We start from the raw sequence: 13,094 nt of genomic DNA, 5'->3' as shown, positions 1-13,094 counted from the left end.
GTTTTACTTCCTCTTTACTTTATTGAACCATTTATGTTGTTTTAGGATACTAGAAAAGAATTTTTAAAATAAGTTTGAAAATGTGGACATCATATCACATTATTGTCACATAAGTTCTCATGAAGGAAACCAAACAGAAATTTGTTTCAGAAAAGCTAAGATTCATTTTTTATCACTTAATTTATAATGTCTTTCATATTAGTTCACATATGAGTTCTAAGTGATACATCTTTTTTGATTTCTCTGTTTCTCTCAATCCTCCCCTGACTCTCTCCCTTCCTCCTTCCCTTTCTCTCTTCTCCTATCATTGCCCTGGGTGATGCACAGCGCGGTATATAGCAACACTTAAGCTTCAGATCTTCCCAAGTCCTGAGGTGACAGACCTGTCTGGCTTTATCTGACATAACTTACTATGGATGGAAAACTAGTGAATAATGGCCTTCTGTGACTGTACTGTCTCAGCACGTGCCGTTGTTACTGAATATTTGATTAATAACATTTCATGTTCAAAAGAACCTTTTTTTAAAATTTAGGTTTTTTTCTTTTTCTTTTTTTCTCTTTCTTTTCTTTTCTTTTCTTTTCTTTTCTTTTCTTTTCTTTTCTTTTCTTTTCTTTTCTGTTTTTTAAAGGCAGGGTTTCTCTGTGTAGCATTGGCTGATCTGGAACTCTATAGGCCAGACTGGCCTCAAACTCAGAGATTTGCCTGCCTCTGCCTCCCAAGTACCAGGATTAAAGATTTGGACCATCACACCCAGCTCCCTTATTTATTTATTTATTTATTTATTTATTTATTTATTTATTTATTTTGGGGGGAATTAAAATATGTTACTATGTCACATAATAAAATAGAAAATGATTTTAACAGTGCAGAAAACAGTACACTTTTAGAGAATTGTATTTCACTAATAACAACAAGCAACAATGACAGTGAATCTTTATGGTATAGCTACCATATTACAGTACACCTGTGACTTAGGTGCTTTTATCCTTGTTTACCTTTCCCAGAGGATTGTGTCTTATCCCATAACTGTTAGGCATGTTGGTCTGTTGATAAGCCCAAGCAGTTGAACTGAGGCCTGGGTCCTTGGCCATCTCAATGTGTTCTGTATAGTGTGTGCATGAAACTGAGCTTTGGTCTTACATCCTAGAAGATTACTTTCACTTTTATCCTTAACACTACAATCCATAACAAAACAATAGCCTTTCTCTAGCCCCTAAAATTGGGTTTTCTTGCTATATAAAGCATTTTGTTACACATACTTTTTCCCTCTCAGAGATAGGGTCTTGCTATGAAGCTTAAGGTAGATCCCACTCATCACTTCCTGCCCCCCCATCGCTCCTGTGCTGGTCTTAGAGATCTTCACCACCATCTCTGAGGATTCTAAACTCATGTTTAGAACAAATTGGTAACCTAGCTGAAACAAATAGGTGGCTCATCTGTAGCTCCCCAGTGAGGGTGAGAGATTTGCCCATTTCTTCAGAGCCATTGAGTAGGGAAGGAAAGAACCTCCTATTCTTCTACTTACGAACATTCTGATTTGTAGTATTTTTAACTATCAAAGTAATGGGTTTCTTTAGTTGTTGTTGTTGTTGTTGTTAAGCAGAAGGGTTTGAGGTCCTTTCCCACTATTGATCTGAAGCTGGTCTCAGTTCACAATCATCCTGTTTGTCTCAGCCTCCAGTGTTCTGGGATCACAGGCATGCCTTCCTGTGCCTGGTTCACAGTAAATTTTCATGCTGCCCAATGTTGACTCTTCTTGAAAATTATCCTCGCAATTTTATTTTGTAATAAAATTGTTACGTTATGGCTCTTAATAGCATTAAAAACTAATATTCATGAGAGATTAAAGGATCAGAATGGTTCAAGTGAGTAAACAGACTTGCTTATAGGGACACCTAATTATTACAAGATAGGATATAATTAAGTGCTAAAGTTGTGTGGTACCAAGACAGTAAAGGCTACAGAGTGTTTAGGAGGAAATCAAAGGACCATATTGTTCTGCCAGGCAGGGACAGCCAAATTGAATTTTGAAAAATCAAACAAAAATTGAAACAAGACAGATTCACACATGGGTTATAATTTCATTGACCTTTGCAGTTTGTCTTTTAAAGACACACAGCTTTTATTAGACACTTCTCTCCTTATGGATTCCTTCTACTTACATCCCAAATGTACTGACATTTGGATGGTAGGTTAGTAAAGAAGGCAGGGATGGTACTTAATAATTCTTTGGGCTTATCGTGTAGCCCAAGGCATTTGCTCTCTCTACTACTCAATTTTATGTGATGAGTGTTTTGATCCCAAAATACAGAGAAGGCTGAGGATCCATGGGTCCCTGGATCCTGACCTTCAGCCTTGTTTCTCAATAAGACACACAATGGCAGACCATCTATAAGCTTACCTTCTGTATTCCCCAATGTAGTGAGAGAGGGATATTCCTAAAAGATTGCCATGCTATCACTCAAATTGTTGATCTAGATTTTGACTGTTTCAGGAGAAGCTAAGACATTGCAGAGTTGTTAAGTTGTAAGATGAAATAAACCACTTCTCACCATGAAGGCTGAACCTAAGTCTTTACTTTGTTAGAAATAGGCAACAATTTTCAGATACTTTCCGGTGACCACATTATATATTTCAGTGTTTATCTCATAAACATTATCACCCTGAAGAGGACCACTGTACCATTGTAGTTGAACACAAATTAGTTTACTATTTACAAAATACTGAGAGTGCTAGTTAGTTTTGTCAAATTGAAACAAGCTCACTTTGTGTGGAAAGAGGAAACCTCAACTGAGAAAGTTACCTCCATCTGAGTGGCTTTTAGGCAAGTCTACGGTACAATTTCTTAATTGATATGGAAGGGCCCTACCCACTATGGGTGCTGCCATAACCAGGGCTGGTATTCCTGGGATGTACAAGGGAGCAAAGTGGGCAAGCTGTTGGGAGTAAACCAGTAAGCAGCATTCCTTCCTGACCTCTGCATCAATTCATGCTTCCAATTCTCTGCCTTGAGTTTTCTTAATAACTGACTGTGAATAGGATGTGTAATCAAATAAACTCATTCCTCCTTAGATTAATTTTGGTCATGCTGCATATCACAACAGCAGAAAGCAAACAAGGGCAGTGAGCCTAATCAAAGCAACTACACCAATTATTGTTATTTTCTAACATTTTTTTTAAAGTTTCTCTATTGAAAACTATTCCGAGTTAAACTTATTTCATCTAATGGCCAGTTTCAACCTTATCATATTTTGGATCCATGCCATTTGCGTTCCTGATTCACCTGTGCACTGGTTTATATCTTACCTACTTTCTCCTTTATTCTAACAGTTACACCTGCTCTTTGCTGCTGACACCCACTGGAACTTGCTCTACTTCTTGGGTTGGCCAGTGAGCACTCCCAGAAACGCAGCTGAGTTCTACATCAGACATCCACCCACTTGGTGAGTGACATTATAGCTTCAGTTTTGTTTTCTTCTGCTTGGTTTGTGCTTGCATTGTTGACCAATATATGTTCATAGTATGTTTGGACAAATATGCACAAGAAACCAGGTGTTTTCTTTGTTATTGTTTGTTTGCTTTCTTCTTTGTCCTATGCCCAAATTAATCTGCTTTGATCTCTCTCTCTCTCTCTGTCTCTCTCTCTCTCTCTCTCTCTCTCTCTCTCTCTCAAACCTTCTCTTATCATTTTTCCTCCCACACACTTAAAGGATTTTACAACTCCTATTCTTCACATGCACCTAATTTCTACCTGGAAAGATTGCCTAGAGACAACCCCTGGTCCATATTCTACCAAATGTTTTGTCCACTCCACATTTATTTGACATGCAAACATGGGAATGCACGGAGATGACTGTGACTAGCTGGACAAGATCGCTTCATTTTGTAGGGTGGAATGGCTTTTGGATGAAAAAGCTTGGCTCCCTTGATTGGTTTAATGTGAATCTGCGCAGGCTTTATACAGCAAGCCAAGAGGAATTCATTGAGTTTCCTTAGGTTCCTAATTAAATCCTCTGTTCTTTATTGCCCTGGACTGTCATTCTCAATATGTTGCTCTCTATCATCTTGTTCCTCATATCTTGCTCCCCTACTCCATTCTTCCTAGGTATTCCTATTGCAATCTTTCCCTGCTTTAGTGGTTTGTTTTACACTTATTCACTTATTGTTATTTATTTTATTTATGCTTTTGAGGACCAAATCTGGAATCTGGCACATAGTCAGAAAATGCTCTACCAGTGCGCCAGTGAGTTTCTTTGTTTCTATAGATCGTGGTTTTTCTCTTTTCATAAGTCAAAGCCTACCCAGTAGCTCATTTGGGGATAGAATACCTACAGGGTTCCATGGGGAAAGTTTTAACATAGCATGCAATTCTCACTTGGAGAAAGGGAGTCTCCTTTAACCAAACTATTGTTTCCTGCCTAATTTGAGTCATGTGATTACAGATAGGGGTTTTGTGGCTGTAGTTAGTTATAAAAGATGATTTTAAAAGTACTATTAGACAAATGAAATAAGTCTTTTTTTCCCCTAAATTAAATCCTTTCCTTTTTCCTGGGTAACGAGGCAGGGAGTGAACATGCCTTAGGAAAGGGTGTAGGCATGAAGCTGAGTATAGGAACACCCCAACAAGAATGTGTTCCTAAAAATCTGTGACTTAATGAGTGTGACCAGAGCAGGTCAGAAGGCACGTATGGAGATTATAAGATGCTGAGTAGAATTCTCACAGAAGCTGCAGTTACACTGGTGATGCAATGAGCGGCTTGAGCTTGTCCTTCCACACCTAGTTAGAGATAAACGGATGTGAACTGTTGCCAGCAAATCTATCTCCTCTGCCTAGGGAACCGAAGTCCAGGCATTTCATCAACATTTTTCATCTCCCTTTCTATCAGGGCTGAATGACCACATCGCTCCACTTCCTCCTCTTTTTTCCTGTGTGTGTACAACTTGAGCAGGCATTTTCTAGTTAAGTAGTTAACAGTTCTGTCTAGATCTTAACTGTGTTTTCATTCTGAGAAAGATTCCCAGTTGAACAAGCAGCATTCTGCATAAATTAAACTTTCTCTGCAGCGAGGTTTTGTCATTTTGGAGGTGAGATTCGAATTGGTTGTTCCAGCCTGAACTGGTCAGCAGGCCCCTCTGACTTGGCTGTGGGACTCTCCAGGCTCTGTTATCCCCTTCTCTGCTGTGTATCCTCTACAGCAGCACCTCTGTGTGGAAGACTCTAGTGTCTATTTTGCTTTAGTTCTTAAGGACTATAATCAAGTGCTTAGGAAATCAATTAGACATGTTAAGTTGTCAATTTTGGAAGGAATGAGAGTGCGTATGGTGAAACAGACCTGGGACTCTGGCATATTCTATACTAACCCATCTGTCCTCCCTCGGCAAATAACAGACCACAAAGCAACATAGTTAGAGAAAGGGAGTTTTGTGGGGCAAAACCTGGAATAATGGGGAGTGGGCACTTCTGCTGATTCTAGCGTCCCCTTGACCTTGTCCCAGCTGACAGTCATCTGCTGCTCTGCTCTCTGTTGCTGTCATCTGAATCTTGTCATGTAAGCAAGTCATCTGGCTTTCTAGCAAACAGTGCAGTGTGGTTTTGTGATATATGGAGGCTGAAGGAGGAGGCAAAGCTTACTGAGGACAGTGAGTAATAGCCTGGGGATCTGGGAAGGAACAGTAAAGGTTACGACCTTTGAGACACTCCCTGGGTATTAAAAGCCAACTTCAGAATTTCCAGCTAAGGATACCAATGTTCAAAACTCATTGCTGAGGTTCATAGATGTTGGTCAGCAAGCTGCCTCGCACACGGGTTTGCCAATTCCTTACCTTTCCTTAGTGTATTATGATGTCGTGTTATCATTTAATTATGGTAATATTTTAATCATTTATTGCTGAAGGTAAAACTCTAATTAGACTTTGGCTATTTTGCAGGCCAGTGAGTAGGGCAGGTCCTGGCTTACAGAAAACTATTATCCACTTATGGAAAATGTTCTCTGTGCAGTATGATGTGACTTTTTTTTTTTTGAATAATGTTGAACCTGTTTTCAAGATGCCTACCTACTTTGTAAAGGGCTCCACAAGGCTTCTGCCTTCCACTACTGACTTAGCCTGTCACTTTCAGCCCTAACAGGATAAGTGAGCATGGTTCTGTCAGACAGAGAGAGGCTTTGTATATTCCCCCAGTATTGTACTGTGTCCACTCTTCCTTCCTCCACCTCCTCTGGCTTTTCCCTTTTCACTGTGGCTTATGCCTGAAGTTTTAAGTGCTGCACTCCTGGCTGTTAAGAGTCAGTGTCCAAAGCTCGATAGCTTTTCTAGCCATGGCTCTATCTTAAACCTTTCTATGCAAGCACTTTTAACTGGGAGAACTGTATAACCTGTGTCTGACTATGTTTTGGCATCCTCTGAAACACTTGATTTAAGTGCACATCCTGTCCGTGTAGATTTCAATTCTGAGACCATCAGATAGGCTTCCAACCAGACCAGGATGAAATGTAAGAAGTGATTTTAGTAATAAGAATATAATTTGGGGTTGATTTTTTTCCCACTAATTAGAATATAATGGAGAAGGAAACTGGAAAACCAGAAGACAAAAGCCCCCTACATTTAAAGAATGCTTCCATCAAAGCTAATAGGACAACCAATTTTTTTCCCAATTGCTTATGCTATTTAAATGCAACTCTGCTTTAAAAAGAGGGATACAGCATGTGTTTTAGGCAAGCGCCCTGCAGTGGGTATTGTATAGATTTCTGGCCCTATCTGTAGATTGCAAGCTGACATTCTCGTCTCCCCTCCCTCTCATCTGAAAGGTGTACAACACTCTCTAGGTGTTGGGTATATAAGTGGGGATGTTTCTTTTTAAGAAATGAGATTAACACATTTTTTTCTCTAGCATGAAATATATTTTGTTATAAAAGCTAGAATTATTAGCAACATATAGAAAGCACTGCACTGAGCTGCCTTTTCTATCTCCTTTTCTGCCAGCAGAGAAACACCCTTTACTACGCCAGCACTAACCTTTAAGATCAGCACATTTTGAGATGTTTTTTCCACACTGCATGCCTGAGATGCCTTTGAACATTGTGAGATTTACGGCAGGTTTCTTTTAAATATTTCATGCTCTCTCGCATAAATTCAGGCAATATTGTGTATTTCACGAAATATTTTCACAGAAATTAAGAGAATAAAAGTCAAAAAAAATCAGAACTAATGCATAATGTCTATGGTGCTTTTTAAAAATCAAATATAAGGGGAAAGGATAAAGGAATTCTAGATGTGTAGCATGTACATATCTAAGTCATTGTACTCCTTAATATAAGTCAGTGGGTTTTACTCACCAAACTCTTTTCAAATTCTGAAAAACTGAGGTCACATTGGATTAAAAAGAATTCTAAGTTTATACAACTAGGAAGGAGGCAAAAATAAAAAGACACAAATATTTTTTGTTCTTAAGTCTATTTCTCTAGATAATTAGCTACTATTTACTACTTAGCATTTTTTTTGGATAAGTATAAAATGAGTTCATGCTAAAGAGGGATAATATAAATCATATGAGCTGATAAATAATTAATCTTCTATGTTTTAAAATGGTGAATCGTTTAGTTTCTATTCCAGTCGCCACTTATGATGAGGTGGTAGCCTTCCTGTGCGGTTTCCTGACTTTCTCTGGGATACAGTTCAGAGTTTACATGCTTTTGAGCTCCTGTGCTAGCTGGTAGACACTATTAAACATTTTAATTAGTTTCTTTGGAATAGTGAGAGAGAATATATTTGAATGACTCAAGTGACTGTTGAAAATCAGTTTTTAAAATTATAGTACACATTTATTTTTATTCCATTAACCTTGGCAAATCAGATGAACAATAAGTCCATAATTTGGGTAACCAAAGATTTAATGTAGAATTGCAAAAATGTAAAGAAAATGAGTTCTATATGTCAAGTCTAATTTTATGGAAACAGTAGCAGATAGAACTAGAAGACCAAATTATCAATTTGATATAAACTAAATATAATTATGCATAATAGAAATTATTAATGAATCAATATATTATGCTTAAAAGTGATTGGTTATTTGCTTGTGTGTGCATACTGATGCTTGTGGCTGCACACTCTTCCAGACTTAAAAAAATGGCCATGAAGGAAGTATGTTAATAAAGAATATAAGAGAGTAAGGTCTCAGCTGTACAGAGCAAGAAAATAAATGCAGTGAATTCTTGTTTATGGCAGTTATTGTTCTAAATCATCTCCATAAACAAGATATTAACAAGCACTGAACCATTGCTTCTAGGGGGAAATGAAGGGTTAGGGAACATAAAAATTGCTGACGACATTTTCATCAGCCAGCCCACAGAGCTATACATAGCCTGCTCCACACATGCTGAAGAATCACAAACTGCAGTGATAGCCATGGATGGGCATAGCCTGGTAGCTCGTGTTTGAACAAAGCTTATCCAACATGTGTACATTCCCTGGAATATGAAAGACAGGATTCTGGGCCAAGGAACCATGCACAGCACAGCAGGACTTTGCTCAGTGACCATTTCCAAATGTAAAGTCACCAAGAGAAAACACACACACACACACACACACACACACTGTAAAAACAAAAATGTGGCATGGAAAGGACACTTGTTTATAGAATGTAAGAGAAAGAGGCAAATCTGCTAGAGCCATGTGCACTGCATAAATAGACTTTCAAGTACTCCAGTACTCTTTCTAGTACTAGAAATATTATTTCTAGTACTTTACTATTTGTGACTTGCAACTTTTTAAAAAAACATACATTTTTATTAATATTTGGAAATTTTCACACAGTGTATTTTTGTCATAGTCACTCCACACACATCTCAAACTCCTTCCTAATCCACTGCTACATCTTCCGTACACTCAGGTTTTTAAAAATAATTCACTGAGTCTGATTTATGCTGCCCATGTACTCCTGGGTGCGAGGCCACGAAAAAATGGTGGCAGACCTTCCAGAGGCTACACCCTTAAAATAAGCTGACTCTCCCTTGCCCAGTAGCTATTCACTGTTAATAGGTCTCAGCTAGGGGTGGAACTTCATGACCACCCCCAGTCCTCATGCTGGGTTTTGACTGACTTGAGCTTATCTAGGTCTTCTGTGTATAATTGTGACTGCTGTGAGCTGATACATGCAACTGCCATGGTGAGTCCAGAAAACAGCATTTGTAAATATGTCATCTACCACCTCTTGAAACCTATCTTTCACCTCTTCCAGAATGATCCCTGAACAGTGGTAGGAGGAAGTGTGGGATTTTGGTCCCACTTTGGGCTGAGGAGTTCAGTCTCTTATTATATTCATGTTAAGCCGTTGTGAGTTTCTACCTTAATCTCTAACTACTGCCAGAAAAAAAAAAAAGTTAAAAGAAAGGAATGTTTTCTGATGAGGGGTTTGAGATTCATTAATCTATAAATCACTAATCATTAAAAAGCTGGATGGAACACAGGGCCCCCAATGGAGAAGCTAGAGAAAGCACCCAAGGAGCGGAAGGGGTCTGTAATCCTATAGGTGGAACAACAATATGAACTAACCAGTACCCCCAGAGCTTGTGTCTCTTGCTGCATATGTAGCAGAAGATGGCCTAGTCGGCCATCAGTGGGAAGAGAGGCCCATTGGTCATGCAAACTTTATATGCCTCAGTACAGGGAAATGCCAGGGCCAAGAAGTGGGAGTGGGTGGGTAGGGGAGCAGGGCAGGGGGAGGGTATAGGGAACTTTTGGGATAGCATTTAAAATGTAAATAAAGAAAATATCTAATAAAAAAGAATAAAAATAAATAAATCTTAAACTCAAAAAAAAAAAAAAAAGCTGGCTTAACACTGTGCACACAAATGCTATGGAACTATCCAACCATTTTCTAAATAGATTTAGGTTCCCCTCCACAAGATGTAACCTAAGCCTGGCACTGTCACAGGGACCAAGAACCAGTAGTTAGATCTGTAATAAGTTCTAAAAGTACTATACTTTGCAGAACATTTATGTATTTGTGTGTTTCAAGTGTGTGTGTTTTGTGTGTGTGTGTGTGTGTGTTTGGCTATTTGCATGCCATGGCATAACAACAAAGATAGTACATAAATATATAGAAATGAAATTATGTGTTATATGTGATTGCACTAAAGACATACTAACATAATTTGTTAGTAGTGTTGAAGTCTGAGAACAGAATAACTCATTTTAACTTCTCAAGTATTTTTCCTGCCCATTTACAAATTTCTAGCATAATTTTATTTTACTACTGAGATAATCATACTAGTTAGATATTAGAATGTAGAAGTGTTTTGGTTACAAGGGGATACTTTAGATAAGCCATCTTCTTTGTACCCAAATTGTTCATCATCTGCTGTGTGTAAGGACTTACAGTCTTCCAGCAGAAAAGGGCACAGTTTATATGTAGCTCTGTGGGTAGTAAAAAAGAAGATACCAAACACTCTTTATCTGCTTGTTCTTGGTTCATTATGCTAGCTAACACACCATCCCAATTTCATTTAACCAACCATATAAGAAACCTTGTAATCCAAGATCTCTAGAGACAGGAAGATTTTGAGTTCAAAGCTAGTTTGAGATATGTAACCTGATCCTGCTTTCAGAACACCTCAAAGCCTGGGTGCTTTGCAGCAGCTAAGCATTTGCTTGGTATGTACAAGGTATGGGGTCCAATTTCTAGTAATGCCTTAGAACAATTAATTCAAAACATTAATGTTCTAAGTATTTTTCTGTGCCTTATAGAAATATATACTGTATTACATTATATAATTGGTTTTGTTTAATTCTGCCTTTCTAGCTTTCTAAAAGTTTCAATTACACTGCAAGATCAAATTTGGTTCTTTTTTAAAAAATGAAATAAGTGATATAAAATTCAGAGGAGAGAGTAATCATTGTCATTATCATTGTGGGCATAATGCAAAAGGAGAGACTTGCAGAGAATGGATAGCCCAGAATGAGCTGTAAATAACAGGTAGGGATTTGATAAGCACACAGCAGAATAATAATGACAGCTTATTGAGGCCGATTACATGCCAACTGCTGTGTTAGACTTTTGCTGCAGCCACTTCACAGCATTCACCACAATGTTATACAGGAATTGATATTATCTCATTTTGCGGATGAGGAAAGTGAGTCTCAGAAATATTAAACAGTCTCCCCAAGGTCGGACACCTAATGAATGGCAGGAGAGGGATTCCAGTGCCTCTCTTCTCTTCTTCCTGCCTAGCAAGCACTCATGCCAGGTGTCAATGATACTGATTTGTCTCCTCTCAGCCTCTCAACTTTTGTGGGTTTTATTTTTTATTTTCTGTAACATAGAACTAATGCCACTTGCCAGGGGATAGCAAACTACTATTATTAATGTCACATTGTTAACAAAGAGCAAAATTCATGTCATCAGTGACATTGGAGAACATCTAAGTGATTAATATAGCCAAGAAAAGTTAGCCTCTACTTAAGTTCTTTCTAACTCATTACTTCAAGAACGTACCTTCTTGTATCCATCCTATAATACATGTACTTATATGTTTTGCTTTCCAGGTGTTAATGGGTCCCAGCAACTGTAGTTGGCTGAAATATTAAATGGATAGCATCATAAATAGTTCCTAAGTTTTAAATTCGGTGCTGCCTTGAGCAGAGTGGTGGAATCTGATATTAACCCACTCACTGTCCTTCACCTAGAGCACAAATCACACCCTGGTCCAGAGTATCTCTGCTGTATATGCCACCTACCCCTTTAGTCATGACAAAGCCATGTCACTTCTCAAACTGACCTCCATAGCACCTTCATGCTTAAGCCATTATGTTTCATTGTTGTTGTGTCTGTCTTTCACTGTGCATAATTTATACACTGAACTTGCTTATGGATCCATATGTATAATAAGCACCTATATAGGTTATAGAATATCTGTGGCTTCAGGAATCACTTGCTGCCTATACTTAAGGAAGGAATATAATAAGCCATAAGAGACAGTAGTTTCAGAGTGAGCTACATTAGCCAATACTATCTAGTCTGCAATTGGGAGCTTCAAATCATCTTTATTTTTACAAACACACACACACGTGTGTGTGTGTGTGTGTGTGTTCATTCATAACACATAATTGTGTTTCTTTGAAAACTTTGTCTACTTTATATATGACTTAAACAATGTGTTTAAAATTAATCAAGGTAAATAAGAGAAACAGGAAATGATTTCCATAATAGGAAACATGACCACTGTAAGCTAAATGAAATGCTGGTGGGAAATAATGCAGGATATGAAACTGAAAGAGATCCTTGGCAAACTCCACTCAGTAACTATGATGTTAAAACTGAGAGGTGCATAGAGAATAGGGCAAGGACCAGGCCTGGGAAGCTCTGGTGCTCTTCCTTCTTCAGAGAGCTGATGACCTGGGTAGATAAGGCAACACTGCTCTGAATCCAAACCCTCTGAAAGAGGGGCACAATGGCACCTGGCTTACATTTAGTCATCAGTACATCTCCTCAAGTCCACTCTCAGATGAAGTGTTGGTGGTACACACTGAGGTATTATATCAATTCAAGAGGTCCAAAGTGCATACAGTGTCATTCCCAGGAAGACTAGGAGAGGCAGCAGAAGGGAAATGTTAGCAGCTCTGAGTTTTCTCAAAGGAGACAATCAGTTCTTATGGTCAGGGGTCTTCATGGATCACCAGTATTGTAAAAACATGTCAGAAGGGCCTTTCAGGATGAGAAGGTTCTACCTGCCACGCAGCTATTCTAATAGGACATGAAGGGGGGTAATCCAAGACACAGATAATTGTCCACTAAACTCTTTGACTCAGTGTGTTTAAACTTAGGAAGTCCCAGGAGAGTCTCATTAAAGTTACCTGATTCTATGCTACCATCCTGACCTTTCATTTTTCATAAACCACCCACTTCAGCTGACCAGTTTAGATTTGGATGTAGAGAATTAGTCATAGGGAGCTATGCTTTGTGTGTGGTTTCTTATTCTGCTGCAAGCAATGGTTGGTAGTAACATCATTTTTGTAGGCAGTGGGGAGGAAGTTACAGGTATAGGTATGAAGGAATTTCACACAGCATACTCTCTCCTGTTTCCTGCACACTGATGAG

At 38.5% G+C, this 13,094-nt stretch overlaps 1 long non-coding RNA gene across 1 annotated transcript in view; it reads left to right on the top strand.

Annotated features, from left to right (window-relative positions):
- Positions 1-13,094, top strand: part of LOC115032400 — a 287,830-nt gene that overhangs the window by 85,547 nt on the left and 189,189 nt on the right. Inside the window, exon 2 of the long non-coding RNA XR_003838074.1 lies at positions 3,332-3,444. This is a non-coding gene — a long non-coding RNA (uncharacterized LOC115032400). The remainder of the gene's footprint in view (positions 1-3,331; positions 3,445-13,094) is intronic.

The sequence above is a fragment of the Mus caroli genome, chromosome 11, assembly GCF_900094665.2.
Source record: "Mus caroli chromosome 11, CAROLI_EIJ_v1.1, whole genome shotgun sequence".
Taxonomy (NCBI): Eukaryota; Metazoa; Chordata; class Mammalia; order Rodentia; family Muridae; genus Mus; species Mus caroli.
Note: the sequence above shows the minus strand (reverse complement) of the source record. Positions and strands in the feature narration are given on the sequence as shown.